This window comes from Rhinolophus hipposideros (genome assembly GCF_964194185.1).
Source record: "Rhinolophus hipposideros genome assembly, chromosome: 10".
Taxonomy (NCBI): Eukaryota; Metazoa; Chordata; class Mammalia; order Chiroptera; family Rhinolophidae; genus Rhinolophus; species Rhinolophus hipposideros.
The window spans coordinates 17,376,951-17,404,218 of NC_138056.1; positions in this window are offsets into that span (position 1 = coordinate 17,376,951).

Sequence of the window (27,268 nt, forward strand, 5' to 3'; positions counted from 1 at the left end):
ATGCAGAACATTTTATCATTTGATAAAATGGTTATCATTTGATAAAATGATTTGATAAAATGACTAGATTTTTCTATTTGTTGAGGTCTAAACTCACGTCTTTCCCACCATCTGACAAACCAGAACATTTTCTATCCCATAGCCTGTTTTATTTTCTGTATCACTTACTGCTATCTGAGATGATCTTATTTACTTCTAAATTTAGGTGTACTTTACCTTTCCTCCTCAGGGAAATATAATGTTTCATGAAGCAAGAAACTGCCTATGACTTTTTTTCAGTGTTATATTCTTTGTATCAAAATATGTAATTTGCAAAGCAAGAGGCTCAATATTTCTTGCAAGAATTAATTAATTAATCAATTAATTAATTAATTAATACATACATATGTGAGATACCTGCAGCTGCCTTATCTTTCTATCTTCTGCTTTGGATATTTAATTTAAAATCTTTTTTTTTTTTTTTTTTACCTTTTTAGAGCAGTGATTGACTTACTTAAAGAATTGGTAGGAGTGTGATTAATAGTTGCCTGAGAACTTCCTCCCCATTGGCACGATGTATTTTGAGAGGAAATGAAGAAAGCAATGTGGCTTAACTACCTCCTGTAATCTCCCTTATGAGATAATTACCAGCTATTTGGATTTTTCATTTTGTTCAATTTATTTGCTTTGAACATCTCCTGGCAATTGGACTAAAGGGCATTTTGATTAAGATAACATTTATGAGGAGACATAGAAAATAGAAATGAGTAAATGGGATTTGATTGCTGTTGTTCCATCTTTAGCTGGATAGTCTGTACCTACATTTGCCTCCAAAAATTCTGGAATCAGAGTGTATTAGTTTCCTGTGGCTGCTATATCAAATTACTGCCACCTGGGTGGCTTAAAACAACAGTAATTTATTCTCTCTCTCATGGTTCTCAAGCCCAGAAATCTAAAGCCAAGCTGCAGGCAGAGTTCCGCTCCCTGGGGGCAGAATCCATTCCTAGCTTCTTCCAGCTTCTGGTGGCTGTTGGCATTCTCTGACTTGAGGCTTCAGTTCTTTGCTCTGTCTTCAGATCACCTTCGTGTGTGTGTGTGTGTGTGTGTGTGTGTGTGTATGAGAGAGAGAGAGAGAGAGAGAGAGAGAGAGAGAGAGAGAGAGGGAGGGAGATACTCTATGTCTTCTTGTAAGGATACTTCTGATAGCATTACTTAGGACCTACTTAGATAACAGAATAATCTCCTCATCTCAAGATTCTTAACTTAATTACATCTGCAAAACGTTACCATGTAAGATAACAGTCACAGATTTCAGAAAATAAGATCCGGTGTCTCTGAAAATGACCATTCAGCCCATTACACAGACTTAGAAGGTATAGTGTTAGATGTCCACTAGAACCCCTTCCTGCTGTCTGAACGTTGTCTCCTTAGTAAGTGGCCTTTTGAGAGTTTAACTAAGCTCAGGGTATTGCTGCCTTGACGTCCGTTCTGTTTGGCCAAGTGGCCTATGAGGGCCTTAAGCTGACACCAGTGCCCTTGCTCAAGCTCATGCCCTATATAAGAGCCCACAGAATCAGAAGCAAACATGAGCTCCTGATGTGACTTGCCCAGCAGCCCTTGTGATCACCTATCTCCCCTGCCTCCCTTTGTGTGCCCGTTGGTTAAGACACCCATGAAGCTTTCCCAAACCCCACTCTTTTCCATTTGAATTGGCCAATCTGGAAACCCCAAAGTACTTTACCTACAGACACTAATAAAGACATGTGCCCCAGGTTCTCCTGCGCTATCTGCACATTCCCCTGACATTCCTCTGTGGGCCCCTTGAGCTTTGCTGTGTACTTGCTCTAGGACCCGTGAGTAATAAACTTCTCTGTTTCAATTTCTGTAGTGGTCATCCATTGACCACTAGAGTTGGTGGGGAGGCACACCATCTCACACCCTGTGCAAACTGTTAATTTCACAACATCATAACATGACCTTTCAAGCTTCTGTTTGAGATTTGCAGGAACGGGGTGCTCATTGACTTCCCTGAAAAACTTGCTCTATTCATTCTTACTGTTAAAAAAATAAATAAATAAATCCTCAGCAAAAGGCAGGTTTCCCCTGGTCTCCCTGCCAGTTAAGCCATGATCACTGTACATCTTCTACTACCCAAATCCAGCAGTCAGTTTAGTCAGGGCTAGGAGAACATGAGGGCCCTCAGTACCATATAAGATGAGTTCTAGAAAGTATATGAAAAATGTCTGAAAGCCAATATGGCCGGTGAGTCTGCCCTGACTACTTTGGGTTGGGCCAAGCCCTGTGGCTGGATTTCTGCCTTGGTTTCTCCAGTTAAGACTAAAGTTTAACCTGCACCCTGGCTCACCTTGATGAAAACTTGACATTTTTCTGAGCTTGAATCTTTAATCTTTATTCAAAAAACTGATTCTTGTTCCCCATATGTGCCTTCTCACATACTTCTTAGCTTCTGACATGACTCTTGTTCTGAATAGACAAATCAGTTGAAAATATTCACTTCTGCTATGTTACATGTTTATAAACTATTAACCTGACCACATTTAGTACCAGAATTATCCTGTAACAAGTATGAATGATCATTTTACCCTTATTTCATGCTAGGAGCCAGACACATACCACAGTTAATTCCCCCAGCCTTGGGCCATTAATTAATGTTATCAGAGTTATTTTAGTTAGTCCTTACAATACTTTTAGGTAGGTGCTCTTATTATTCCCATTTTACAGAAAGCACAATAGAGTGACTTGTTCTTGTTGGAACAACTAGCAAGAAGAGGCCAGGTGCCATGATTGAAATTAGCCAAATTTTGACTCCTGCCCCTTGAAGTATTACAGCAGTCTTATCTTCTACGTGGAAGTTCACCTCTGAAATATGTTTTTTTATCATTTCCGGGCTTAACAATTTCTAGCATTCTTCATCTTGTGATATGTTTTCTATCTCTTCCCTCCCTCCCTCCCTCCCTCCCTCCCTCCCTCCCTCCCTCCTTCTCTCCCCCCTCCCTCCTTCCCTTCTACCTTCCCTCCTTTCCTTCCTTCCTTCCTTCCTTCCTTCCTTCCTTCCTTCCTTCCTTCCTTCCTTCCTTCCTTTCTTCCTTCCTTCCTTCCTTCCATTTTTTTTTGTTACCTACAACATAAATTATCATTATCTGAGACTCTGTCTTTCTGTTTCTTCCTTATTCTCTGACTCTTGTTTTTCTCTCTTTCCTCTCTCTTCCTTGCTCCCCCCACCCCCCAAAAAAAAGAGGCTTATTTTTAACTTTTATGCCTCTGATCTGTCTGAATGCAAAACCAAATCCTATCTTAGATTTTCTTGTATCTCTATCATTCAGAACTGGCAGGGCCACTTTTCTTCCCTTTGGAAAGGTATAAAATAATTTAATTATCATTCTTTTTTCTGCTATTTGAAGTCACTGATGGAATGTTCTGGTCTCTTACTAGAAGTGTAATCTCATCATAGCACTGCAGAGCATGTCAAACAGCATCTCTGAGGGTGAATTATTTTTGAGTCGTTATCCTCTTCTATAGCAATATTTCTCATTTCTGATCAAAACCCACTCTTCTTTCTTCATAGCTCTTCCTATATTCTAACATAATTTCATTCAAATCATTCCAACTAAACTAGCAAGTTAGATATTTGTATATCTATATCTATTTGTATGATTAAGAAACGTTCTTCACTTTGATTTCTGAAGGAGGGCTTTTCTTAAACTCCAAAGGCAACACTTCTTCACAACTCCCCAAAGGAAGCTAATATAATTATGCAAATGGAAATCAGTAGTCCTGATATAAGAGGGATTGAGAAGAAAAAGAAGATTAGAGAGAAATGGAGAGAGCATGTAACTGAATTTGTCTGCGTTCATATATTTTCTATGTCTAGCCTGACCTCTAGACTATCATGTCCAACATGATTTAAAAGTCTACTAGGCATCTCAAATGTGGTTAAACTCTTGATTCTCTCCCACATAACTGTTACTATAGTTTACCCCATCTCAGTCATGGAGACTCCATTCTTATAGTTGCTTAAACAAAAATTGTGAAGTTAACTTGATTCCTCTTTTTTGTCACATCACACATACAATTTGTCCGTATGTTCTGTATTCTCTACCTTTAAGTACGTCCTGGTTTGAAGCACTTCTTGTAACCTCGGCTGCTACAATCTTGGTGCATTCTACCACAATCTCTTACATAGGTTATTTCATATGTCTCCCAATTGATGCTTCTGCTTTCGTCCTTGACATACCCTCCCTCATAGTTTATTATCAATACAGTAGCAGTAAACATAAGTCATACTATGTCACTTCTCTGTTAAAAACCAGGAACTTCCCATCACACTAAAAGTAATTTCCAACTCATAGCTTCCGAGGCCCTACTTTATTTGACCCCAGGTATCTCTTTGTCATACAGTTTGCTGCTTCTCCCTCTTTCACTATGCTCCAGCTTCAGGAGCCCCTTTGCTCTTCTTATAGTAAAGCAAGCTCAAACATTTAAAATATACTTTCTTAGGGCCTTCGTGTTTGCTCCTTCTTTTGCATAAAATGATCTCATCAGGCTCAAATTGACATGACTCATGCATATATCTAGAAGGATATCCTTCTACTCCCTGTTCACTGCCACAATATCAGGGACTTGAAATGATAACATTATTGAAAACAGAATGTCCCATCCCTCCCTATGCACTAGACCTTGCATTATTTTTTCTTCATGGCATTTATCACCATCTGACTAATGACATCTCAATTTTGTTTTATTTTGTTTTCCAACCTCCCCATGAGGATAAGGACTACGTCTGTTTTATCTTCTTATCCCCAGTTTCTAGAATAGCTCTGTAACCTATGAGGTGCACGATCATTTTTGTCCAATGAATGGATACAAATATAATACGCCTTTACGGAGACCACTGTTTGAGACTGGAGTGAAGTAGGAAGAGAACAAGTTATAGAATCAAGAACTCAAGTCAGAATACTTTCTGGTTCTTCCCACCTTCTCTTTGGCAAGTTGGTTAACTGTTCTGAGCCTCGTTTTTGTTTTGTTTTGTTTTGTTTTTGCAACAGTAAAGCAGATGCACACACACACACACGCACACACACATTTATTTGAAAAAGACAAAACTACAGGTTAACTGTGGTGGTGCTTTGCTCCTGAGTGCTTCCCCCATCACAGCTGCACTGGGGCCTGTGGCTTGTGTTTGCCCCGGCCTGGTGGTGACTCACAGTTCTCATCAGGGCCTTCACTGTGTAGTTACTTGTTGGATTTCTTTGGCGTAGCGGGAAAATTAGAATGTTTTATATAGAAAAAATGACTCCCTCTGATAATTGAATTACCTACTAGACACAGAGCACAGTCCCTGGAACTCAATACACGTTATTTACAGGTCTGCCTTTGTGCCCCTTCCTTCTCCCTGTATCCCACTCATCTTACCTAGACAGTCTGCAGGAGAGCTTCCTTTTATCATAAAAAAACAAAACAAAACCAACAAAGCAACCCAGACCCATCAGACGCCACCGATGTGGTTGGGGTGTCTGTGCCTGCGCTTGTTTGTAAGCTTGGCTTGTTACAATCTGTAGATATGTTTTCAGCAGATGTTTGACATCATTTGTCTCCCAGCACAGACAATATGCACCTTGATTTGCGGTGAGATGTGGATTTGGGTTGGGAGCTGCCATCCAAATTAGTGCTGCATGAGGCAGTTTACCCGCAGCCTCATGCTGCTACTCCTAAAGGATGACTCAAGTCCTTGCGCGGTGTGTGGGAGGGAACATGACAGTTTAATTTAACACTGCTGATGCACTGAGTTCTGAAAGACACATTCTCTGTCGTTCATTCGTGTTCCTGTGCTGTCACTTTACCTGTGCAGTCTCAGCTGCGTTCTGACACGGGTAGGGGGGTTGGGGGGGATGGCCTGTGTTCTAAATCAACATGCCATATCACCAGAATATTGGGTAAGAGCCTGTCTCCTGGAAGCAGTCGGCCTGAGTTCAGATGCTGACTCCACAACTTGTTAGCTGTCCGGCTGTGGACAACTGACTTAACCTCAATTCCCTCATCTGTAAAATTATGGTAGCAAGAATTTCCCTGAGTCATTGTGAGGACTAGATGCTTTCTTTCCAGTAAAACACTTAGATCCCTTCCTGGAATATAGCACATTTTACTAATAAATACTGAGGATTGTTATGAGGTGTACAATGAGGTTTAAGAGAAGCAATAATTCAAAGAGTGATTAGAAAAGAGCATTTAAGAAACATGGGATGCCCTAACGAAGACAGGCAGGTAAATAACTGATTCAGAGCGAGATGGAATCAGAAACCAAATGTACATAAGCAAACACCATGGTCTACGAGGGAGGGAATACTTCATTGGTGTGGGAGGAGGGAAGCAAAGTGTGCTTCATAAAGGGCGAGCTGATTTAATTGAAATCTAGAAACTGAGTCCTATTTAAATAAAAGAAAGACATAGCTGATATTCTAAGCAAAGAGCGAAGCTCTGTTAAAATTTTTTTCTTAATATGGGAAACCCTGGCTTAGTGTCCTTTTCTCTCATTTAAAAGGTCTGTCAGGCTTATACGTGAGGCAATAGTGCTCACATACAGCCATGGTTGCAGTGAGCTGAGGGCTGGGAGTGAAAACAGCATTTGTTGGGCAATTACTATGTAGCGGAGTCCTGAGCCAAGCAATTCGTGTTCAACCCTGTCAAACGCATCCAGGAAGGGGTGGGAGTTGCTGTTTCCATTTTACAGATGAGAAAACAGAAACTCAGGAGGGTTAAATAAACCAAACATCCCTTTGGTTGAAGCTGGTGGAATCTGGATGCAAACCCAGATGTAAATTGCTATAGATTCTGCAGTCTTTCTGCTTGGCCATCTTACCTGTTGCCTTTAGAGAGAGAGTATCATTCTTTCTGAATGGATGTACATTTCAGATTCCCTCTGACTAATTAGCTTTGTGCGTCAAATCTTTTTTCATGTCGTGTGTGTACACATAAAATATGGCGATATTTGTCAGGCACACTGAGAAAACAAGATGAAGCTGCCTCTGGACTCTGGCTCCCCTAAGCCCAGCCTAGGCTGAGCAAATACGTATCCAAGTTCACCTTTGACCTTGGTGTACTTGCATATTACAGTTCTGGGACAAAGGAGGAAAAGACATTCAATGGAATCCTTCAGCTGCTTCTGCCCATCACTTCCTTTGGGTTTCACTCACCCACGGGAGACCCAATGGTACATAGAGGCCAATGACACCAACAGCCCCGCAACAAGTCCCGCTGAGGAAGCCACCAGCAACTCTCCTTTGCCACGTGAGTGACAGCTCTATGCAGGATGCATTGCAGGAAATGAGCATTCTCTACAACACCGTTCTCCATTTGGACGGTGCCATGAAACACCATATGTATTTATATCACACCCGTGGTAATGTTTAAAAGAAAAACCTTTTAAGTCAGTTTTCACATTATTCCAAATGATGGAAAAAGATCGTCTTATTTCTCTCTTAGGGCTAGGAAGACTGTCTTGTTATTCCTCACTAGTCATCCAAAGAATCCGGTGTTGCTACACTTGTGACAAGTATCCTTGAGGATGTGCCAAGTGTCCAGGACACATCTGGTTAGAGCAGTGAACCTTGTGCAACTAACTCAGAATGCTGTGACTTTCTCCTTCCTGGCTGAACAAACTTAGCATCCCTCCCACCTTTCATCTGAGTATATTTATAATCCTGTATCCCATTGCTTCTGGGAATTGGTCCGTGATCTGCTCTCTGAACCTCTTTATTTATCAGGCCTGTTCTGTAGGGTCAGTTCTTTTCTTTCAATCCAATTATTACTTACCAATCCAATTAAGTACTTATCTGTACTTCAAACTGAGTCTAATGTTCTAGGACTTCTTTCGTCCCAAACTCTTGGATCTTGTTCTATTCCATGACCTTCAGACATGTGCTAACTTACACAGGTCCATGTTCAGCAAGGTTCCCTGAAATCCAGCCTGGACAGAGCTCCAGGTCCCCTGATTACTTGAGTGAGTGGCACTGGAAGTAGAAGTGTGTATTTCACTCTCCATTTCTCCCTCCTTCTCTCCTCTCTCTCTCTCTCTCTCTCTCTCTCTCTCTCTCTCTCTCTCTCTCTCTCTCTCTCTCTCTTTCTCTCTCTCTCAAATATAAAAAAGTGGGTTTTATATCTATATCGTGGGGATTGAAGAAGAGAACTTTCTCCAATGTACTGATTCTGTGACTTTTAGATACCCGACATTGGCTACAGTCCTTTAAGAGGCCAAAATTCTGGAAGAACTAGTGTTGTCTTATGCATTATCATAAGCTTCCAGGAAGGGGTGTTATTGTCTAAGCTAAGAGAATTCAGACCATTTCTGAGATTCCTGTATGGCAAATTTAAGTTACAAAAGAGGTTAAAAGGACATTCTAGTGATAGCTGAGAAATAGGAAAATACTGAGCATCCAAAGGGTTTATGAAAGAGGGAAGTGCAGTCTCGTTGAATGGGCAAAGTTGAGGAAATCCTTTGGTATTTTGCCAAGAAAATTGCCAATGGGTTAAGTGTAACCTACATATTAATAAATGACATATAAAGAGATCAAATATCTTGATTATTGTCTCCAACATAATTGGTTATGGAATTACAAATAATATTTGGATATCCAGAATTAATTAATGATTTGGTAAGTGGCAGAATTCTACATAGAGGAGAGAAATAATAACCATGCTTGAAGGCCACTCTCTAATCCTTTCCAAGGGAGAAGAAAGAATAACAAAGTTGACAGAACATGAGCCATTGCTATCTGCATTCCAGGCATCCCAGGAGGCTCTGTGGAGTAGCAAAGGCTTAAAGGTGGGAAGAAGATTCATTATTATCAGCTATTTTGGGGCTAGAAAGCTAAAAACTGTAAGCTTTTAGTCTTGTTAGGAGAAAGCCTCTCCTTTCACATAAAGTCCTTATCACCTGGGAAATAGATTATTTGTCTTTTGGTAATATATTTTCTGGTTTTCTGTTTCACTGAATCCGCACATAAATGCAACACGCACACACACAAACGCGAGTGTGCGCTTATTGCTCATATTGACATCTATAGATTCAGTCCTATTTTTAGAGGGAGAATTCCCAGTCTTTAGACCTTCCAACATCTCAGTAACCTGAATTCAAGATGAGAGAAATAGGGACTTGCCTATCTCCCAAATCTCAGTTTTGTTAAAACTAGGAAGAATGTGTAAAAGGTAGATGCTCTTTGGAATCAACAGGCCTCTCCGGTTTTAAATATCAGAATTGTGTGCTCCACCACCCTGGCCCCAATATCAGGAGGCAAGAGGAGTTTGGGCTCTTAAAATAACTCGAAAGATGCCCCAGTCTATTTTTCTCTCTCACACTTTAAATCTCAATAAACTTTGCCCATTCCCTATTATGACTTCCGGTTTTTAAAATCTTTTCATTGTGTCATCGGGAATTAACAGTCTATCATCAGCAAAACTTCTTATATTCTCAGATGGTTCTCCGAATGTGCCTTTATCTTCTGGCTCTGAATGAAACCTGAATTTGCTCCAAGAACATTGCTACCCCTGTCATTTTCTTAGGTGTGGCTGTTCTCCCACAACTCTCTAACCACCCATCCTAGAGGTGGGTCAGCTATCTCCCTCTCCCGGCGTAAGCTTCTATATTTAAAAGCCCCAGTTTGAAATCTCATGTCATCGTATTACATCACCTGCTTACCACCCCTCACTAGTGTTCCAAATTACCAGTCTTTGAGCTACTTCCTTTGATATGGAAATGATTTTAGTTCTTGGTGGACTGTTGCTTTTATATACAAATATACCTCTCTAGCATTCTTGGTCTCAGTTTCTTGAGGTCCTTTTCTCCAATGATCTGTGTCTCTGTGCTGTATTAGCTCACGTGCTATTTTAACTGCAATCCTCTTTTAATTTCAACTGTATATGAATCACCACATAATTATCACCTCTATTTCCAGATCAATCCCTCCATCACTGTAATTCCAATAATCATTAGATCCTCCTGGGACTCCTGTGCTTTGAGCCTACCAACTAATCACTGTGCCTTATCATTCTGGTATTCTCTCCTGCCTTGAATTTCTTGGTCTGCCATTACGGTCGCTTTGTTCACCTTGAGGTCCCTTGCCTCGCTCTCATTTATTAATACTATTTGACAAAATAAACACTTTGTTTGAATCCAACTCCTCGCCTGCCCAGTGCCTACACCCTGCGGGTGATTGTGTGTAGAACAAACCACTTCATCGTACTGACTGCTGGTCTCACTATAAACTCATAATCACATACTTTAAGTGAGCCTTGAAAGGTACTTGGCAATCATACTATATGGTGTTAGTGATTCATTCTTTTACCTCAATTTTCTGCTGATGCCTTTGTTTCTTCACTGAGAAAATTGAAGCCATCAGAAGCCAATTTTCCACCTACATCTACCACACCTATGGACTCAACCAAATTATGACTCTTGTTGCTATAGTTTAACTATCCATACTTCTAACTGAAAATCAATCCCTCTGTACACTAGACCCTTTCCCTTTTTGCTTATGCTAAAGCTATCATTCAAGCAGTCATCACCCCCCCTCCATTGTTCTATATTGGACCATTCTCATTAGTATGTAAACATGCTACTATTTCTCCCTATTTGAAGAAAAAAAATATTCTTAGACCATTTCCCCCACCAGCTTTTATACCATTTCTCCTCTTCCCTTTGCAGCATGTCCTTAAAAAGGTGGTTTATTCTGTCTACTTCTGATTCCTTTTTTCTTTTAAACGCACTACCTCAGGCGTCCATTCCCTTTAATGACAATGTTCTCGTTAAGGTCATCATGGCACTAAAGCCAATAGACTCTTCTCGGTCTTCATCATACTTGACATCGAGTGGCACTTGCTCATGGTGGTCACTTCCCACTCCTTAATACGCTCTCATTATTTGGCTTTCAGGACATTCTTTTCCTGGTTTTCCTCCTATCTCATCTGCCATTCCCTCTCAAATTTCCTTTGCAGGTTCTTCCTCTTTTCCTGGACTTCTTACAGATGTTGTTTCTGAGGTTTCAGTCCTTAATCCTCTTTTCTCCAAGTAGATGCATTCTCTGAGTAATCTCGGGCTGGTCCCCATCATAGTGAATGCCATAGGCTACCAGATTTACACTTCCAGACAAGACCAAGATCCTGAACTCCAGGCTGACAAGTACAATTGCCTGTTCAACATCAGCAACTGGATGCGTAACGGACAGCTCAAACTTAATGTGTCCCAAACTGAGATTCCGACTGTCCTCCGAAATTTGATTCCTTTTGCGGGCTTTATCAAGTCAGTTATGAAAGTTCTAGACTTCTGGTTTCTGAGACCAAAAATGTTGCACAATTCTGGATTTTTACTTTTTCTCTCTCAAACTCTACATCTGATCTCAGTGGAAATTCCATTTGCTCTACTGTTGCAATATGTCAAGAATTTTATCACCTGTTATCACCCTGTGTGAGCCTTCTCACAGGTCCTCCTGTTTCCACTTTGCCCTCTTACACTTTATTCTCAACATCACAGCCAGTGAGGCTTTCTAAAGTAAGTCAGATCATGTTATTTCTTCGCTCGAAACTATGGCTCCCATCTTATGCAGAACAAAAGTCAAATGTTTTCTATTACTTACATTACCTCACCATCCTCAGCTCCAACTCACCCCTTTACTTTTTCTCCTCCAGACGTATCTGCCACCTTGCTGTTCTTTTTCTTCATACATATAACACAGCCTTCCGCCTTATTGTCTTTGTATGAGTTGTCCTCCTTGCAAGCACCCTTCCTCCAATTTCTACCTATCAGACTCCTTTGCCATCTTCAAACATTTGTTTAAATGTTTCCTTTACCATTTGGCCTACCCTGACCATTCAGTTTAAAATGGCATCCAGCTTCCACCCACTATAAACAGACCCCACAAATTCCAACCCTACTCTGCTTCCCCTCACCTCAGAGCCCTTATCACCTTAAAAATGCTATGCGTGTTATTTTTCAAAATTATATTGATGTGGATTATTTACTCCTCAATTATTTACTCCCTTCTCAATTATATATAATTATATATAATTATATCATATATATATAATAATAGCAGATGATTTTTCTTTTTCAGTGATATATCCCAACTTCCCAGAATAATTTTTGGCACATATTAAGTGCTCAAAAATATTTATAGAACAAAATGAATGATTGGATGGATGGGTTGGCTATTTTCAGTTTTGTTCAAAACCATCTTATATGTAGAGAGAGGATATAGTCTTTGTCATTTAAAAGGACTAAATTTGAGACCCTCTATTGACATTTTTAATAGTGTGAACTTATGTAAGTTATTTAACTTTTTCAAGAAAATTGCCCTAACAGTATACACTGCTTAGGTTGATTCTATGGTGGAATTTAAAGAAATGAGTCAAGCACCTATCACAGTGCCTGGTACATAAGTGTTTGATAAATTTGGTTATTACGTGTGCTTTGTAAATAGTAGCGGCTTTCATTTTGTATCACCCTCTTGCCTCAAAAAGAAATAGATAGTTACTGTGTTCCTTTGTTATGCAAGTCAGCATTTCTGAGGAATCTAGGGCTTCTGATCAGAGTGTGTCAATAGCGTGCCTGAATTTAGTGAGTGAGCACATTGTTTGCACTAGAAAAAAGCAATTATCTCTGTATGATATTTGTGTCTGATTAACAACAATTGCTTCTCTATTTTCAGGTTCTGGTTCCTATCAGAGTAATGTTTCTGTTGTGTATGTTAGATGAAAATGACACTGGGTTTCCATTCTCTGACAGGCTTAGTACAACAAGCCTTTTAAATGCAAGAGCAAAATACTCCTACGCAGGACATGATTCCATTTCTTTGAACTAGGTTGTCACAATATCAAGGACAGAGAGAACCTCCAGGAAACAAAACAATTTTTGGAGTGTGGTGGGAACGACAGAAGTAAAGAAAACTATTCCAGTTGGTTGGGCAATACCTTCAAAATGGAAAATAGGACAAATCAAGGGACCCTTGGTAGGATTTCAAACAATAGAAACAGGATTGCTTTTAGGTTCTCGCTCTCTGTCTCTCTCTTTAAATTTCTAATTCAGAGAGTTCCCTTGAAAAAATAAAAGAGATGGTAAGGATATATATATATTTTTTTAGAAAGTTGTATGGGCAAAAATTCTCATTCAAATCTTAGGTTTTGGTCATGCAAATATATGAAAACATATTGCAAATATGAGAAATAGGTAGATATTTATACATATACTTAAATTATATACAAATATTTATTATATGTTATGTATTTATTATATAGATTGTATTATATATGTAATATGTAGCCAGTCATTTTCACCAAAGTGTCTTTGCCAAACTCAGTGAAGTAAGTATCTATCTATCTATCTATCTATCTATCTATCTATCTATCTGTATGTTTATATATATATTTATACTTACATGTATATATTTATATCATACATATACATACATATTATATATATATACATATGTATTATATATATATTCTCTGAGTTTGGCAAAGACAAATATATATATATATTTACGTTTATACATATATTATTTATATACATATATACATACACATATATTTGTATATATTTACTTTTCTGAGTTTGGCAGACACTTTGGTGAAAATGATTGGCTACAGAGAGCAGAAAAAAATGATAATTAAGAACAACTTCCCTAGAACAAAGACAATCAAAAAATTTAAAAAGGAAAACAAAATGAAACAACAAAAAAAAAGCCATTAGGAAAAAAATATATATGTTTGGAACCAACATATATTAGAATGAAAAGAGGTCTATGAATCATCTTATTTTTTTCACCGTTTTCAGGTGAGGAGATTGACTGTCAGAAGTTCTAAATGTCATATCCAGTGTTACAGGAGAGGAAGGGTAAGTGCCAGTATCCCTGAGCATCAAGTCCAACTCACTGTGCTCCACTCATGTTTCCTTTGCTGGTGGATCAAAAGAGAGGTGGTAACACTGAGGTACTGACTCCTGAAATAGACAAAAAATGACAGGAAGGGAAAAGTGCTCTTGACTTTGGATGAACTCCTCATGCATTTGTCATGAAACATCAATGTTAAAGCTTAAAAGGATTTTGGGCATATCTAGACTAGGATCTAGTCTAGCCTTTAGAAGGCTTGCAGTGTGATGGCAGTAAACTTATCATGAAATGGAGAGAAAGCTATGTAGTTCAGAGGAGTGATGCCATAATTCATGCAAAATCATTTAACCTTGTACCTGACACATAAGAGGTGCTCAGGAGATGCTCCCGGACTTTCACTTGCATGCTTTCTCCACCACACCACAACTTCTTTCATCACCTGGGAGCTCACGGCCAAGCCAGGGAAAAAGCATATTTACATTTATATCATTCAGAGTCTTGGTAGGAAAGCGATTGAGTGATGCTTTCAAAAATGTATTCTTCACAAAGATGGGGCAGGATTAAAGGAAACCAACACAAAACGCTATAGAATAACTGAGGCTAACAACAACATGGGATTGTTACCAGCTATCGTCCTGAAGCAAAGAAGGGGGAATAGTTATTGCAATCCAGAGATAAAAGAGCTGCAGCAATGGAGGAGAGCTGGCTAAGAGATGTACCGTTTTTTTATTTTTTGATTAAACTTTTTATTTTGAGATAATTGCAGATTTATGCGCAGTTGTAAGAAATAATATGTAGAAATCCCACGTGCCTTGTACCCAGTTTCCCCTAATGGTAACATCTTTCAAACCTAGTACAATGTCACCAGCAGGAAATGGACATTGATGCCATCAAGATCCAGGATTGTCCTGACTTCATAAGAAACCCTCATGTTGAACTTTAATAGCTATACTCATTTCCTCTGCCTCCCTCTCCATACTTAATCACAGGCAACCATTAATATGATCTCTATCTCTGTAATTTTGTCATTTAAAGAATGTTATCTAAATGGAATTTTGTAGCATGTAAACTTTTGGTGTTGACATTTTTTCACTCAGTAATTCTAGATATCTAGATAGTTTGGTATATCAGTAGTTTGTTCTATTTTATTGCTGAGTAGTATTCCATGGTATGGAATTACCAAAGTTGTTTAACCATTTCATCTGTTGAAAGAGATTTCTGCCTTTCTAGGTTTTGGCCTAGAATGAATGAAGCTGCCGTGAACAGTTAGGTGAAAGTTTTGTGTGAACATAATTTATTGTGTCTCTGGGATAAATGCCCAGGAGTGCAATTGCTTGATCACAAGGTCATTGCATGTTTAATTTTTAAAGAAACTGTCAATCTGTTTTCCACAGTGGCTGCACCATTTCACCTTCCCACCAACAATATATGAGTGATCCAGTTTACCCATAGTCTTGCCAGCATTTGGTATTGTCACAGTTTGTTTGTTTGTTTGTTTGTTTGTTTGTTTATTTAATCTTAGCCATTGGTATAGATGTGTATTGATATCTCATGTGGTTTTCATGGATTCCTCTAATCGTTACTGATGTTGAACATCTTTTCATGTGCTTATTTGGCATCTTTGCTTTCTCTTCATGAACTGTCTCTTCATGTACCTTTATCTACTTTGTAATTAGATTGTTTATTTTTTAAATGGGGTGTGTTTGTCCCCCAAATGCTCAAGTCAACTGGAACCAAATCCATTTGATTTCATAGCTATATTGGACACTGGCACAAAATGTGAGTTTGTCTCTCTGGGAGTTCTTATACTCTTATTTCCAGGAATACTCAGCTTAGCATTCCTGATAGTTACAGCATGAATCAAGCTCTATTCAATGACAAGGGAGTGCTCATACAATTTGCAGAAAGAGAGGTGCTCACAGAAATGATGCACCTGAGAAATTAGAGATCCTTTTTAATTTAGTACTTCAGTGAGAGTCTGGCAAATAAAATATGAATTTCAAAATGTCCTTACTGAAGAAAAAATAATGTGCTTTGCTTCTGTTTTAGTCTACTTCAAATGTTGCTAACTCTTTCTCCATTGAGAAAGATGGAAAGAGCCTGTCAAATCTTTCAGTTGGTTTCTATTTTATTTTACATCGCATTGAGGAAAGGCATCCTGTGAAATGTGTGCTTATTCATGCTGGGTCATTGCCTCACTCCTCTGATTCTTTAGGAAAGAAACTCTTTGGAAACTTAATTGTATGAAAGTGTGTTTTAGCAGGTGCCACGGTAATACTGGACATTTAAAAGGAGGTCATAGTTCTCTCTCTCGCTCTCTCTCTCTACACGTATTTTTATTTTTTGAAAATACTGAAAGAAACTGGAATGTAGAGCAAAACTGCAGGTCCTAAAGTGCACTCCACTGAGTCAGCTGGTGTGTCTTTTGGATGAGTGTGTGTGTATGAGGGAGAGAAAGATTGAGAGAGAGAGAGAGAGAGAGAGAGAGAGAGAGAGAGAGAGAGAGAGAGAGAAGAGGCTAGGGTTGATTTTCCTTCTAACTTTTTCACTATTACTGAAAGAGAGAGATTTTGTCACTTACCTGACCAATCTATCTTTACTATGAGGGTGATTCCGTTATTCTAAATTATAAAAATTGGGAAAAAATGAGGACATTTCCCTGCTCAAAGACTTGAGTGATTGTAACTTCCTGCAGGGTGAAATCAATGCCCCCTATCAGGGTCTTCAAAGACTGCGATTTGAGCCCATCCTGCAGTTTAAGTGTCTGCTCAGACCGCCACTTCTTGTGCTCCCCACATACGAGCACAATGTAACACTTCTCATCTGTACCTCTGTGCATTTGGTCTCTGCCTTTTGTATTCTCAGTAGCATTCCCAGGACCCAGGGGTCCATGGCCACAAGGACAGATCCTGCAGGTTTCATTTCTTCATTCCACTATTAAGATGGACTTCGGACACTTAGATTGTCTTATATTTCTATCCATATCTTGTAAATGGCTAAAATAATCCTGTAATAAGTAGAATTAGTATCAGGGTCAATAAGTAACTATGTTCCCTTCTTGTTTGTCACTGCCTAAATTCCCACTATTTTAAAGCATGAAGGGGTTATTCCTTCCACTCTGGGATACTTATCCACAGGGAAGTTAGCATAGATTGTAAAGAAATATTCTTTTTTTTTTTCTTTTTCCCCTTTTTTGTCGGCGAATACCTTACTTTAAAAAGCTGATACATCTGTCTCATCTGAGTTTTCATCTAGAGATAAACACCATAATGGAAAGTTAGGAAAAGTGTCTAGCAACGATGTTTTATAATTGAGGATTTATAAGCAAGTCCTCAATTAGTAATTATTCCTCCTTAATTAGTTATTTGCTTGAATTTAATTGAGAAAAGAGGTTACGCATTGGAGCGTGTTGTGCAATAATTGAAGGCATGTTAAAAAGCATTTGCGTAACTATAAGAAATCCAGGAATATAATAGATCAATGAGTGATAATTGCTCACGTGATAAACAAAATAAACATAAAACACCAGTATCTATTTTGATGACATGTGAGTTAAGAAACAATAAAAAACAAAAAAGAATAAAAATCCTTTCTAAAATAACGTTCTAGAATTAATATTAGATCTTTAGCAAAGTAGCAAAATCTTTTCCCAGTCCCAAATTCAGTTCCTGGGTTTCAAATCATAAGTTAACTCCTCTAGGCCTTGGTTTTCTCATTTGTAAAGTGGGAACAATACTAGTACCTGATGGTAATAGTAGAGTTATTGAATGTTAAATGAATTAGTGCAGAACAATGCCTGGTATATAATAAGTGTGACATACGTGTATAATATTAGTATTAGTATCAAGAGTTTTTTCTTGAGGAACCTCCACACTGCCTTCCATAGCGGTTGCACCAGTCTGCATTCCCACCAACAGTGTATGAGAGTTCCTTTTTCTCCATAGCCTCTCCAACACTTGTTACCATTTGTTTTGTTGATGAAAGCCATTCTGACTGGGGTGAGGTGATATCTCATTGTGGTTTTCATTTGCATTTCTCTGATGATTAGCGATGTTGAGCATTTTTTCATATGTCTATTTGCCATTTGTATATCCTCTTTGGAGAAATGTCTCTTCAGGTCCTCTGTCCATTTTTCAATTGGGTTGTTTGTTTTTTTGTTGTTGAGTTTCATGAGTTCCTTGTATATTTTGGATATTAGCCCCTTATCAGAGCCGCTATGGAAGGCAGTGTGGAGGTTCCTCAAGAAATTACGAATAGAATTACCATATGACCCAGCAATCGCTCTCCTGGGTATCTACCCCAAAAATATAAAAGCATTTCTCTATAGAGACACGTGTACGCCAATGTTCATTGCAGCTTTGTTTACGGTGGCCAAGACATGGAAACAACCAAAATGTCCTTCGATAGATGAATGGATAAAGAAGTTGTGGTACATATACACAAGCGTTAAGGAAAGATGATATAGGAGCATTTGTGACAACATGGATGGATCTTGAGAGAATAATGCTAAGTGAAATAAGTCAGACAGAAAAAGCAGAGAACCCTATGATTTCACTGATATGTGGTATATAAACCAAAAAGAAAAAGACAAACAAATGAGAAACAAAAACTCATAGACACAGACAATAATTTAGTGGTTACCAGGGGTAAGGGGGTGGGGGGTGGGTGATGAGGGTAAAGGGGATCAAATATATGGTGATGGAAGGAGAACTGACTCTGGGTGGTGATCACACAATGGGATTTATAGACGATGTAATACAGAATTGTACACCTGAAATCTATGTAAATTTACTAACAATTGTCACCCCAATAAAATTAATTAAAAAAAAAAAAAAAAAAAAAGAACATTTAGAGAAGAGGTCTCAATCCTGAAGCCCAAGAGTAAAGAGCTAAATTAATGGCCATCATTGAAAAATTAAGACGTGTAATGTAAAAGTAACAAAAAAAAAAAAAAAAGAGTTTTTTGATCTCTTTAACCAATTCACAGCTATTTACCAGCCCCAGAAACTCCCGATTCACAACATATTTATTTTTCAGTATTAGTATCCCAAGTGTTGATCGGGATATACTTATCTGAAATTCAAATTTAACTGGGAGTCCTGTATTATTATTTGATAAATCGACAATCCTAGACTTAACTGAACCCAGCTTCCTCATCTATAAAATGGGGAAATAACACTGACTTCACAGGGTTGTTTTGTATTCAAAGTGCCTGGTACAAAATAGCTACTTATTTTCTTTAGGTCTTTGCTCAAATCCACCATCTTCATGTAAGTTTGGCTAACTTATCTACAATTTTACTAATTGTCCCATGACCTCATACCCCCTTTTCTACTTTGGTTTTTGTTTCTCCCTAATTCTTTGACTATCTAACATGCTATATATTTTTACTTTTTTATGGGTATATTATCTGTCTACTCCACTAGCCCATGGCTTTACAAGGGCAGAGATTATTGCCTGTTTTGTTCACTGTAGCATCAGCAGTGCCCAGAAAGTACCTGGCACATAGTAGGCATTAAATAAATCATTGTTGCTTGAATGAATAAATGAACCAATGAATAACCTTTCTATGCCACACAGCAGAGAACAGAAAGTAGTTACTCAATGAATATATTGGTTCTGTGAGCCACTGGAGGCTTGTGGGCACGAATGCAATCAGCGAATAGGTATATGTATTATAGATAGATCACTCTGATGACCAGGCACAATAGCTAGGGGAAGGGACTGACAGCAACCAGACTGACAGGTAGGGGAGGTGAAGGGATATGGGTCTAATGTAGCAAATGTAGAAGAAGTGAAATCACCACAGGCAAAACTAGCTGCAGTGTTAGACCTGGTCAATCAGTCGTATGGCTAGTCTTTTCTCAGTGATGAGCATTCTCTAGAAGACATGATTCAAATACACAAACCGCTTTCAGTCGAAGAAACTAGAGTAAGACTGATGGAAGAGATTTGACAGGGTTTATAACTTAAATAGGCTCCAAGGACCACCCTTTTTGTTTGTTTGTTTGTTTGTTTGTTTGTTTTACAACACCACAACTGCATAAACCCTGCAAGGAGCTCTGGAGCAAATTTTCCTTTAGCCTCGGGAAGATTCAGAATACTACATGTTAGAGTCCTTATCCATAAAATGGGATAACACTACAATCTGCCTCCTAGGGGCTATTAGAGAGATTTATTGTTCTGGTTTGCTAAGTATTAGGTTGGTGCAAAAGTAATTGCAGTTTAAAAGGTTAAAAATAATTGCAAAAACCACAACTACTTTTGTACCAACCTAATACTTTGGGAAGGGAAAGCACAGTGCTGCTTTGTCACCAGTCATCATTTTGTATAACGTAACACCTGAAATCCTCAGGTTCCAGTCATTTATTTGGTGCTTGTTTGACCAATGAGCAGTGAGCTCCATCCTTTCTCTTGTCTCCTGCTAAGAACATGTCTCAGAAACACAGAATTATTTATATGTGAAACTTAGCTTTCTGCATCCCTCAATGACATGAATCATTGTTGTGTATACATAATTATATATACTTCTATATCCAACATGCTAATGTCTTTGGGTTCTCAATTTGAGTTATAATCTTCAGATAGTTTTATAAATGTCTCTGTCACTTTTCCGGGATGGATAGCCTCCTTGGGACCATTCCTTGCTTTTGAGATTTCCCACTAACTCAGGTCTCCCTTGTTTGAACATAGGCCTGACCATCTTCATGTTCAATATTTAATCAAAATAAAGTCCTTTTCTTTGGAGGGCTACTACAAAGCATGCTATCCATAACTGAATGAAGAGGCATAAAGATAACAAGAGGCTGAGACTATGTGGTTGGGCAATGGGAAAGCAAGGCCATATCTTTATTCGTATGAATGATGCAATTAAATAAGAGAGAAGCATTTTCAATTCAGGTCCATTTGCCAGTATCTCTCTCTCTCTCTCTCTCTCTCTTTCTCTCTCTCTCTCTCTCTCTCTCTCTCTCTCTCTCTCTCTCTCTCTCTCTCTCTCTTTCTCTCTCTCTGTCTTTCTTTAAATACACTGAAATATGGCTTCTTCAGGAGAAGAAAACAATGTTAGGTCTACCTCTAAGTATGGAGATGCTTATTCACATGAAGTAAATGGCAGGGAACTTAACCCTTTACATGTCATACTCTATTGAGTACATCCATTGTTAGGAATTTTTATAGCATTGACTCTATTATAAGGAAGAGAGTGTATTTACCCTAAATACATTCTATGTGTATCGAATGAACAAGCTTGGAAGACATAGTGTTTATTAGTAGCTAATTTTTATATGGTGTTAACTGTATATTGGACAATGCTGTGAATACTTTCATTCATTAAATCAGTTAATCCTCTGAACAACATCATAAGGTGGAAACTTATAATTACTTCCATTTTACATATGAAAAAACGATGATATCGAGTGGAAAAGAAAATTGTCCAAAGTTGCACATCTACTATGAGGTAGAGCTGGGGTTTGAACGCAGGCAATTGGCTCCCGTTTGTTGTACTATATTGCTTATGCCATACTAGCAGATAAGGTCCTACCAGAAGTCATTCCAAAAGATATCAGAGTGTCATTTATGAGACCTTAACTCCTAGTGGCCATCAACAGGTGAAATTCTGAGTTGTGGGGCAACAACTCACTGATTTGATTACTCCTAGGTGTTTTTGTTTTTGTTTTGTTTTGTTTTAAGGGAATAAATTACAAATAAAATTACATCAGTCTGTTTGACTTGGGTTTGGTTATTTTTTTTTTTATAATACAGAGGGAGAAATAATTTTGCTAAATCACTACTCTAGTTCAGAAAAATCCACTGAGGGTCTTCATAGAAGTATTGAATAGCACTGTCATAAAAGACTTCAACCTAACATACCTGCAGGTAAATTATCCAGCCCAAAGTCACACACCAAGTAACTGACAGAATTAGGACTCAAAGCCATGTCTTTCTGGCTCTGAGCCTGTGTTACTTATAATATGTGATGCTATTAGGAGGACTATATGAAGTTAAATAGATAGATAGATAGATAGATAGATAGATAGATAGATAGATAGATAGATAGATATAGATATATACAGATACATAGATATGTACAATGAGTATGAGTATGTATGTTATAGAAACTAAAACATAAGACAAAATGAAACTCAAATGTCTCAGTCTCTTGATCTGCTTCTCTAGCCTGTATCATAACTGCATATCAAGTATTTTTCTTCTGTCACCATTAGTTCATAGGTGTTTTTGCTTTGAAGGTACAGGACAATTACAACCTGAAGGTTGGCTATGTTGTGTGCCTCCTGGTCCCAAATATTCCATGAATGAAAATCTTTATGTTTGCTAATTACTTTTACTAGGATCTTTATATTCCTATGGCTTATAGTCATCGGAACCTATCAGGGATGAGAGCTGTGAGCTATTTTATGACTATTATCTCGCTATATTGTGTTGTGAATTCTATTTAGTTAGTTTATGATTACTTTGGAAGAGAATTAAAAAGGAGAGTTATGAATTATAACCAGTCCAATATCCCCACTAGGGCAGACTCTATCGAAACTGGGGCATCTCTCAAAATTATGTTGGTGGATTTTGCATTTTGTCTGTTAAATTTTCTTAAGTCCATGCTTATTCTTAGCCATGATAATCAATGATTGGTATATGTCTACTGGAAATTACTTCTCATCATGTTTGTTGCTTTGCATTTTTCTCTAAAAGTGCTGTAAAAGAGGTTGTAATGACAAGCGGGGAAAAGAAAAAGGGGCAGGGCACACTCTAGAGTGGGGCTAGATAATTAATTTATTTATTTAGCAATATCTAATCAATTTATTTAGCAATATGCAATAGCAAAAGACAAAGGCAATTACTAGAATGTGCTAATGACAGAAAGTAAAGGTGGTTAAGACTAAACTATATACATTGATACCAATGTCACGTCAAAGGAGTACACATAAGTTTAAAAGATCCCAACATATGTTTACTATTGATCAAAAATCACTTGCCTAAGTACATAAATGACATCAGTAAGGAGTATCCAAAAGCAGGAATAAGCTCTATAGGATAGTAACTATTACAGTAAATGTCAAAAGCTCACCAAATTGGGAAAGAACAGCACTAGAAAAGTCATAAATAAAAACCTTGCCAGGTCTGCTGCTGAGAGAAACTCAGGTGTGTCCCACACGGCTGTTTGCTAATTCCCAAGAATGTTGCTGTTGTTGGCATTGTTGTTGTTGGAAGTTAGGAAGTCTTCTGATACTGCAACCTGCAAGTTACATACAAGTTCCCAAAGATGCTAGAATGATGACAATTCACCAACAAAAGAAGTCGCTACTGTCCATTGAGGCAAGTTCCGACCTCTTACTCTGAAACAATCCAATCCTGACAAGCAGTCCTGAAACAAATCTTCTGAATAGCAATTTTCTGAAACAGCAATCGATCAATCAATCAATCCACATGAGGTCTGTCTTATATATTTCTTTAGATGCACCCCAGAGCCAAGTTTTATGCTCCTGCCTCCCCTCTCAAGGAATGGCCAGTTCCGGGAGGGTCTGGCAGTTACTGATATGAATGTTGCCCATCCGGCCGAAGGGCCAATTCATCTGGATAAGCAATGTCTACTGTTCTTGCTTGGGACCATCAACCTAATGTCTTCCAAAGCCTGGCAATGTGCCTGTCACGTCATCTTGATATAACTTAGCTACGCCTTCACTTCATCTGCTGATGTGGGTGAAACAGACAGAACAAAGAGGGAATTCTCTCAACCCCTGACCAAATGTCTTTAACCCTAAGCTAACCATCACCTCATAGCACAGACAGAACAACAAACATCATCTCATATCTCCCCTAATGGAGAGAATGAGACCAAACAGAAAAACAATCTCATCTCATGTGTCCCCTGCTCAGGAGAATGAGACTAAAGGGGGGCAGAAAAACAACTCATCCCACATCTCCCCAGCTTGGGAGAATGAGACCAAAGGGGAAATTTACTCAAACCCGATCACAGCACAGAAATCACCTCACATACAGGAGCAAACAAAAGCTAATAGACAAAAGCTCACATTAACCAAGGAAGACAAATTTTCTTCAACATCTTCCCTACAGACGTTGTACCTCTATTTTTCTAAATATCTAAAAGAATGACAGATGAAAATATTCAATGCATTATGTGGTGATATTTTCCCCCATCTGCTGAGGGTATCATTCTTTAAACATTCATGTTCCTTTTATCCCCCTTGGGGTATAATGTGGGGCAGGATTAGACTAGAAATCCTTAGATTCACCATCTTCAGAAACTTTATTATTGGTAGTCCAGTTTTCTTGGAATGTGTTAGACTAAAGAGATGATGGAGTTTCACAAATGTGCTTTATTATATCAAAGATAATCATACTTAATTATGAGATACTGAATGCCAGTTTTTATATCTGAGACTTCAGAGACTTCTTTGCAGGCTTAAAATAGTGATGGCAAAGCTTTTGTCTCATGCACCGACTCTGATCTACTGGTGATATTCTACTGAAGCACAATATTGAAAATAATTCTATGGCCAGGTCTGGGCTCAATAGGAGTCCCAAGATCAATTAGTGACGTTTGTCACGATTGGGGAAATGGCGGCACCTAGGCTAGAGAGAGTTACCCTACTCAGGCCTAAAGCTTTCTACACAGTGATTTTTCTGTCAATTTATTCCTAAGGATGACCTGGATAATCCTATACTGTCATAACCTTCATCCATGTTCATCAAGAGTTTTATTATTCGAGAGTTCTTACTAATGTCCAAACTGCATAGATTTTGTGTAATTTAGAGCTATTTCCTCTTGTTCAGCCCTATTCAGAAGTGGATTTGCCATACAATAGCTCTTCTTATATGTGAAGGCCGTTATTAAAGAAAGACCCTGGGAATTGTCCAGAGAAGGTTGGGGGCTGCAAATTGGGACAACCACAATTGGGATGTGCATTGTGTTACATCTCCAGGCTGAGAAACCCATCTGTTTGCAGGGCAAACACACACTCCTGTTGCACCACAGCAGGAACGAGAGGAGCTTTCTGAACAGAATAGAGAAATACAATAACACTGACTTACACACTGCAGACTCATCATGGAAAACAAGTTTGACCCATTTTATCACAAAGAACCCACTCCCCTTGGTGCTTCCGTGGTGCCATTAGTTGTCTTTGGGGGTCACAGAAATTAACTATACCATATGGTTTGATTATTTCTTACCCTCACTTTCATCAAGACCTGTTGAAATTGGTGCGAGTTCACAAAAAGCTGATCATCAGTTGGGCCTGGATTATGTAGATGGACAGGAAAAAGAAAACTCAAGGACTTTGCCAGAAGATAATTGATGTAATATTTTAGTCTGATCAAATGATATATGATAGAAGGAGTGGAGAAGAGCTTGATTTTTATCTAGTTGAATGGTCTTTAAATCATATGCAGGGGTGAGAGATATGGGAAAAAAATGATCTTGGAATTGGTATGATAGATGTTTCAACTTAAAATAGAAGAGAACTTAGATTTATTAATTGCCTGCCCCAAGCCAGGCACTGTCACATATTTTCTCTACATTACTGTTGGGGCTGAAAGGGGCCTGATACACAACACCCTCCTTTTTTTCTCCAGTTGATTTCAGTAGCAATTGAGAGTCAGGCACAGGAGATTGACAGGCAGAGATGAAAACATCAGCTATATGACTGATGAAGCTACTGGAGAATGTGATTTAAATGCAGCCAAGTGTACCTGCAAATACACCCCACCAAAATGGAACTTATTCCAAACTACAGGCCCATTCCATGGAGGAGAGAAATGAGAATCCAGAGTATTCAAAGAGAGAGAGGATAGTGAGAGAAAGGAGCCAAACTCTTTAAGCCCAGCTGGTTCTTACAAACTAACAATCAGAAGAGTAACTGTCATCTAGGTGGGAAAAATAAGTGAGGAAGTCAGTGATATTACTCTAATGGTCGTCCCTCTGTGTGAAAACATGGAGAGCGGTAGCATTTAAAAATATTGTTACAATATTTAAAAAAATATATCTGTTTCAGACAAAAACAATATTTTTCAAGAGCCCATTTCCATGCATCAAAGAGATTTTCTACCCCATGCCTTGGAAGAAAAAAATGGTTAGAATACTTCTGGCCTCTCTTTACTCCCTCCTACTTCCTAATTCTTCCCAAAAGGAAGAGAGGCAATTTATCTGATTGGTGAATTTAAGAGCAAGAACAGAGCTAGCTTGGTTTAACCTCCTCTGACTTTTTCATTGGGATCTGCTTGCTCTCAGAGGTTTGCATACAGGAGTATGTATGTTCTGCCATTTGGGGGAGACCTGAGGCCGTTCTGTCATGCTAAGGACTAAAGAAGGGGTGAGTTAGGCTCAACGATTCATAAGTGAATATTAGAAAGCCCATTGTGACAATATATCTTAGCACATCTTTATTTAGTTTTATCAGTAACCAAGCTGTTTGTTTGTTCATTTAGTATTTTGGTATTCTAACTAGAGTACTTAACTCTTAATCAGTTCTAAGGAGGAGAAGAAAGGAGTATTTATTTATTTACATCTTGGGCCTTAGTTTGCAGCATTAAGAAACTGCCATTTAGGGAGCAAAATGGCACAGATTTGAAGGATGTTGATATAATCTAGAATGGTGACTTTAGTCTTAGAATTTAGGCATGGATGACACAAGACCACCCATTTCACAGGTAAGAGCTGCTAATTGTGTCTAGTTTCTGTAGATGCAGAGATACTTTATAATGGGAAACCAGGCTTCTCGAGCCTTAGTGAGAAGCAACGAGGCACGGGAAAATAAGCGCTCTATATGATACTGATTGGCGCCAGCAGGAGCAAGTTCTACTGGAGCAAACAAAACTCAAGTTTGGAATGAAGAGTAAGATTTTCTTACTTGTCAACAATTATTTCAAACTAGCAGAATTTTAGTATATAGTCCTCTTGGTTTGATCTCTTGGAAATTGAGCAATATTTTGCTCTTTTTACTTGGCGATTCAACTGTGCCTGCAAGCTGGAATATGACACGTCCAAAGCAAAGCACCAGGAACAGTAGACAAAACTAGATCCAATGTCCCAAGTGCTGTTCCTTTCTAGGTTATTTTGAACAACATTTAGAGCCAACAGAGATATCTGGAGAGAGGGGCTAAGCTCTTTGACTCAAGGGATTTGTCATAGATGAAGGTTTAACCCCTAACCGAGTAGTCTCAAATTGGCTGCACACAGGTTAATTATGTAGTCTTTAAAATATCAGAGCCGTAGACCATGGTTTACTTAGTAGAGGGTGAAAAATCTTATGAAAATGAATGAGAATCCATATTATAAACAGATTATTAGCTATTTTTTTGGTTTTGAACAGAAAAGCAACTTCATGTATTTTTATCACAAACCTAGTGGCAAATAAGCC